We start from the raw sequence: 6,916 nt of genomic DNA, 5'->3' as shown, positions 1-6,916 counted from the left end.
GGTAGAAGGAAATACACAGAAATAGTGTCCCCTGCTCAGGAATGTGCTCATGTCTGGAACTGAATGTTACAGCAGTCCTTTTTTCACAGCCTGGCAAAGCAGTTCACAGCAGGGTAGAGAGATCAGGCACTGCATACCTTTGAAGAAGCAATGGTGAGGCAAATTTGAAGAATGTAATTTACTCAGGCTGAAGCTAGGAGATCATGTGTGTAAGGAAATCTGTTCCTTCAGTTTGCACACATGCTTGACAGTCCTTCTCTCACGGTGTCCTTTGCCTTTGTGCAATGGTGGCAGAAGACTGATTCCAGAGGCACCGTGTTGAGTTGGCAGAGCAGCTCCCGAAGCAGCTGTGAGAGAAGTGTCTGCCTGCATCCAGCTGTTGGACATCACAGCCACTGCATCGCCTCGCTGGGTGTAGCTGGTGAATTTCCACCCCTGGGAAATACTTGGACAAACTTACTTTGGGGTGTGTATCCCCCAAAAGATCTGATGCAGTGTTTCTAAACTTGCTGTTTACATGTGATCATGCCCTTCAATTTGTCCTCAAAAGGCAGAAGTGATCTTGCTATAGCATCACAGAACAGAGGTTCGTGTGGTACCGATGGCTGCAGCACAAAGCACCAAGAGTGAATTCAAACACTAATTTTCTTTTTCAAATATAAAATAAGACTCAGCAAAACCTTGAAAGTTACTGTCTTCTTTTCCTCTTGACTATACAATTCTAAGTCTGAATCTTCTGACAGGTTGAGAATAAATTATCCCCTGTCTAAACAGTAAACAATTATGCTATTGGACTCTAGCTCTGTGGAGGATTAGGCCTGGAAATACGGTAGGTGTACTAGCTGATACTCAAATAGAACCCAGCAAGTCCCCAAACCTAATACTACCAGAGTTAATCTGCTAGGAACACTTTCTGTTTCTAGAAACGATTTTTCCATCTCACAAGCCAGTTATAAATAAATACCTTTTCCTTTTTTTTTTTTTTTTTTTGTCAGAAGAGCCTGGCAGGGCCCCAGTGAGCCTGATCAGCCTCTGTTGTGGAGCTGAGTGACAGGCAGCTGCAAAGAACAGGCTGACAAGCTGCAGCCCAGCTGCAGAGCAGGGACACAAGTTTTCCCCTCATTTCTCTCTACCTGTAGATGAGGTGCTCTGAACAGGACTACGGAGGCTAAGGATGAGCAACGTCCCTTTCTCCTGCCTGTGGAGGAGAACGCACTGATGGGGAAAAGAAACTGGATGCTTTGCTTGGTGTGTGGGAGAAAAAGGAGAAAAGTCATGACTGAAACAGAATTGAAAGTGCTGAAGAAGTTGTTGCCGACGGTTTTCAGTGAGGAGAGTTTGTCAGATTTCTGCACATATAAATGATACCATGAGCAAGAGTTTGTAAGTATGCAGGCCTACAGCCAGCTGTGTACCCAGGGAAGGGGCACGTGAGTACATGGAAACCAATGGGGAGAGAAAACCCTCAGTATCTGCATTTTGAAGGAGACTGAGTCTGGTTCCACAACCTGCCTTTTTGGGCCTAATAACAGCAGAATCAGGACACTTATGTAACGTTTATCATCTTTTCAGAATACTATTTACCAAATAAATCTATTTTAGGAGGCTTGTAAATTGCTCAAGGATCCATGGGGAAAACGTCTCAATTATTCTCATGCTACTAATACATCTTCCTGCTACACAACCCATGAACAGATTCTGCTCTTAACAGGTGATCTGCAACACTTCTGTGTGTCTATTCTACAGCAGATGGTCCCCCAGCTGACCAGGGGCTGGCTGAGTACAGGGAGCAGCTTGAGGGTGTTGTCAGAGGTGTGCTGGTGTGTGCCCAGGTCTTGTTCAGACACAGCGTGGGGAGCAGAAAGGCCACATGCACAGAGGTGGAAACTGGACAGTGGCTTTGTAGCACTGCTAATATGGGCATAGGCAAATGTCAAAATTGTCGTTGCTCCATTTCCCTTGTTGCAGCACTTTTGCAGGACACTGGCAAGGAGAACATGCCTCTGAGCACAGAGGTGTACTGGGGACAAGCAACCCTCACACCAGCCACAGCAGGAGACCTCCTCTGGTTAGGGAAGCTGTAGATATGTTCCTCTCCAAGAATGCTTCTGCTTGAGTTTTTTTCTCTGATCATCTTCATCTCAGAAGTACATGCAAGTCAGTCTCAAAATCCATGGAGCTGGGTTGAACTTGGTCCCTCCCATGATTTCCAAAAGATTTCAGTGCTGTCTTATGGGAGTTCTGCATTGAGATGTTGGGGGATTAAAAGGCATTTGCATGATAACTATGTGCAGTTTGCATATTCATTTGGCAGGTCTTGAGACAGGGTATACAACCTGCAACTGCCTTGTTTGACAATTCCTTTGAAAAAGTGCCCATGAAATTCTACGGTTATAACTACCCTTTTTAAAAACCTGGTTTTGGTAATGGATGTGTCCATGCTCGAACTTCATAGTCCTCCTTAAGCCCTGAGTTTTCTGCTAAGACTTGTAAGCTTGGGCCAAGCTTGAGGTCATTTCTTATGGTGATCTCTGAGACACCTCTGGGTGTTTTGTCAAAAAACATTGCTTGGACTTCCCAGATCCTTTCTCCAGAAAGATTCAGCTTTTCTGAAAAGAGTTCAGGCAGGAATGTTTGCTGCTATTTGCAGCAGCAAACAGCCAAGAAATCAAGTGCAATGATTCATAATACAGATCAGCAAAAGGTAAGAATGAAACAGTTTCCTGAGGAAATATCCTAACAAACTGGAAAAAATTTTCAAAATGATAATTTGTAAGTCACTCAATAAAATTCATTTCAGCACAACTGTACCCTAAGGATAAGCATCTATATTTAATTCCTCTTGAGCAAGAGGCGTTTATCTGTAGGGAAGGTTTGCTGGATGAGAGCTTTGTTTGTCTTCCTTAGGGGCAATGACACAGCTCCAAATACATTCAATGATGCCCAACGTTCTGCAAAACTGAGTAGCTTTGAAAGATGGTTTATTTTCCCAGTTATAAAGAAAATTCAGTAAAAGGATCACTGCCTTACTTGAAGATATCACTTCCAGGCAGAACTGAATGGAAGAAACGATGCTCATGTTGCCTACTTTTGGAGCTGCTACATCCCAGCAGAAAGGTTTCCTCCTGCCTTCTTCATCACACTCAGAGCACCTAAAAAATCAGAGAGCTGCCAGTCATAAGACTGTGTCCTGTATCAAGACTTTGCAAGTGTAACATATTCTTAAATGGTTCTACAAGTTATTTTGAAGTGATGACTACAAACTGGGAACCCGAGGATGACTGAGTACAGCTTTTACCTCACATTTTGGTGTTTGCTACATGGAACTAATTTTAGTGCTTAGCATAAATACATCCTCTTGTTTCTTAGCAAAGGTGCAGTTATACTAAATTAAGCATGCTGTGATGACTAAGAATAATTATTCATCATGACATCTTACCGAATTTTCAGGGGTCAGGAAGATGACTCCCTTTTTAATAATAAAAATCACATTAGCTGAACAGACCGTATTTGGCATTGCCATTAGTAAATTTGGAAGATGAAGCACACAGAGTAACTACTTTTTGGTGGCTAGAAAAGCCTCTGCCCGTGGCAAAGGCATTGGAAATAGATCATCTTTACAGTCCCTTCCAACTCAAACCATTCTGCGATTCTATGAAAACACCGATTTATTTTTTTTTCTCTCCCTCTTACTCAGTAGCCTGAGCTGTCGGTGGTGGTGAGAAATGGACCCTGCAAGGGCAGCAAAGGACAGGTATGTTCCCGGAGAACAAGAAAAAAGGCTGTGCTATGTGTCACTCTTTGTGACAGTGCTATTAGTCAAAATAATGGAAGAATTTAGAGCTGACTCATGAATGAAAATAACTGGGTAATTAGCAGCAGTGAACATTTATTTAAGAAAAACAGGTCCCTTCAAATGAATCCGGTTAAGCTGACAGGTTACAAGCAGTGATCTATTGCTTGGCTGACAGTGACACTGTAATGCACTGACAGTCTCCTGTTATACAGGCAAATACCCAGCATTTTAGTTAGGAAAATCCACGGGCCAATGTGCCCATCTTTAGAAGTCTAGAAGGGCTAAAATGGTCACTGGATTGACAAAATTTGCTACTGGTGGAGATGGTTTCAGTTCTATCTGTATTCAGCACTACTGCCTAATATTGGGTCCCATTCTGTAGCACATTGTTTAGAAATTTGTTAGTTAATTGGGTAAGTTTTGAGGGGAGCCACATGAGTGAGTGGAAGCTGATCTGCTTACCTAAGGGTGAGAGACTCAAGGAGAACCACAAGAAAGGAAAGGGCAGTTGGGAAATGAGCTTATGTAGTCATAAAGATGCAACTGCATTTAGGAGCTGAAAGCTGAAATGGGTCAAATTTAGCCTCGTAGAGAAGTGCATACTGGATGAGCTGTTAACCCTTGTGGTCAATTCTCCCTCATCACTGGCTGTTTTTTTGCAGGTTGGGTACTTTTCTAACAGAAATGCTGCAGTCAAACCAGGAACTAATCTAAAGACATGCTGTGTCCTTTGAGTCACACGGGACAATGGTTCTTTCTGGTCTTGCGAGGTATCAACCACAGATGGGCTGAAACCACAGAGTTCCAGTCTGGGATCTGAGCTGTGTGTTCAGGTTGGTGAGGCTTGGGTTAAATATAATACAAAATGAGTACATTATAATGGGTTTTTTCTTCAGCACACTAACTGTGGGAAAGCCACAAAGTGTTTGGCTTCTTCCCAAGCCCAGGCAGTAGCCCACATCTCAGAGGCAAACGAAACATTTCCTGTTTTCAGACATTCCCTGTTGGGGTATCAGGTGCATCTTTCCTGCAGTCATGTAGAGCTGTGCTGTTAATTCAGCATGGGAGAACTTTAGCAGCTTGATAGCAGAGCTTGGTGAGGAATTACAGACTCCCTAATGCATATCTGTGTTTTCCTTACTATATTGCTCATGATACCTAGAAAGTTCAGTGATGTAAACATACCCAGAGGTGGGAAGCATGCCCTTAGTCTCATCTGCCATCCCGCTCTGGGACTGTTGTGAAGTATTCCCATTCTGTTACCAGTTTCCATGTGAAGGAGGCTGGGAGAATAATAACTGTGTATACAGAGGGCCTGAGTGTGTGTCCTTGGAATGAGGCAGCTGGATCCCATCCCTGGCTCGCACTGGCATTTTCTGTTGTGTGGTGGCACTGGCACCATGAAATGTCAGCTCTCAAAATGGAAATGGCCTGGCATTGTTTAGGACTGATTCCAGGAAATGCCTTTTGGATGGAGGCACTCTCTCTTGCTGCCCCTTCTCCATGACCTGGTGAGGAGAAGTATCTAAAATAGGTCATTGTTATGCATGGAGAGAACCCTGCTCCCTAAGCTCCCTTGGTTTCCAAGTAAATGAGCTTTGGAGGTAAGTTAGCAAAAGAGGCTGATTCATTAGCAGCAAGGGAAATCTGTGTGCTGGAGGGGTGCCCAGCTGCCCAAAGGGATTTACATAGTGACACACTGCTCAAATCTTAATAGAACAAGCTGAGTGATACACACACAGGCTTGAACTGTATCACAGTCACATGCTTGCTCGGCTCATTTCTTATCTCATGAGTTTCTCTGGAGAGTATCTGTTGCTCCAGTCCTTCGTAGGGATTTAAATTTGTAAGGGAAGGAGTCACAGTGAGGTATCTTCTAACGTGAGAAAATTCTGTATCTGTTTTCTTTTCCAAATTAGGTCACCTTCTAAGGCAGTTCTGGATGGAGTTTGTCCCTGCAGTTATAGAGGCTGTAAATAACATAGGTGTTACAACATGTTTGACAGGATTTCATTGCGCCATCACTAGTCTATCTGAATATCATATCTCAAATTAATAACAAATTAATTTTATCTGCTGAAAGACCCCAACTGTCGCCCTCCTGTCTGGAATGAGATAATTTTGGGCAGTTATTCGCTTAAAGGAGGAATGGGGCCAGCACATTCTTCTGGCATCATTACCAAGGGCAGGCTTGTGCAGAGAGATGAGTGCTCCCCTTTGTCGAATCATCTGGAGTTCATGGAGGAGAATTCAGTCTTTTTGGAGCATCTTCTGCCTCTTTGTTGGTGTGTCAAGCAGGGCTGGGGATGCCAGTTAGTGCCAGTGGTGAGATGGGCACTCATCTACAAGACCAGAAACGGAAACGTGCAAAACTGCTCTCACACAGGACACTGAGCAGCTGTTGGATTATAAAGATCTCTGGCCCCTCCTGACCTGGGCCAGATTTGAACCATTGACCTAGAAGTGAAAAGCTTGAAATCCCTGCACAAGCCACGGGATAAATAGGACTTGCAGAGCTGTATGCTCTCATTCCACATTCAGTTGCTGCCATCTAATGGCAGATGGAGAGTGGAAAGGCCTCAAGCAATAAAAATATCTTATCCTTGGATGTCTAGGGTGTGGGAGAACCTGTTCAAATAGTTCTCATCAGAGTGCTGGGGAAGCATGGTGATTTAGGCTAGCTTTATTCCTCTAAAGAATAGTTTGACAAAGAAGTGTTGTGGTGCAAATCAACAAAGAAATGTCCCGCTACAAACACCAGGTCTTCACACTGCTTTTGTCTTCTCTGCTGGGTTATTTCCATATGTGAAACCTGAGGGAAAGTCTGTGATTGTAACCTGGCTTAAAAACTGTCTCAAGGGTAACTGAGTGGTGGTGCCTGTGGTAAGTGGAGGTGATGAAAGAAAGTAGGTAGGAGATGGGACTTTTAATTTCTCTTAGTACCAGTGGTGCACACAAAACATCTGGACTTCCCATTATTGGGCCTGAAGGTTAGCAGACACTTTCCTTCAAATATTACACATAGAGAAAAAAGTAAAGAGAAGGAGAGATGTCTCTTTCTCTGCCTTACTCAGCTCCGGGACTCCAGGAAGTTTGTGCACTCTTTTCTGTCTCTAAAAC

This window comes from Lepidothrix coronata, unplaced genomic scaffold (assembly GCF_001604755.1).
Source record: "Lepidothrix coronata isolate B3197 unplaced genomic scaffold, Lepidothrix_coronata-1.0 Scaffold84, whole genome shotgun sequence".
In the NCBI taxonomy this organism is placed as follows: Eukaryota; Metazoa; Chordata; class Aves; order Passeriformes; family Pipridae; genus Lepidothrix; species Lepidothrix coronata.
This window is presented reverse-complemented; position numbering follows the sequence as displayed.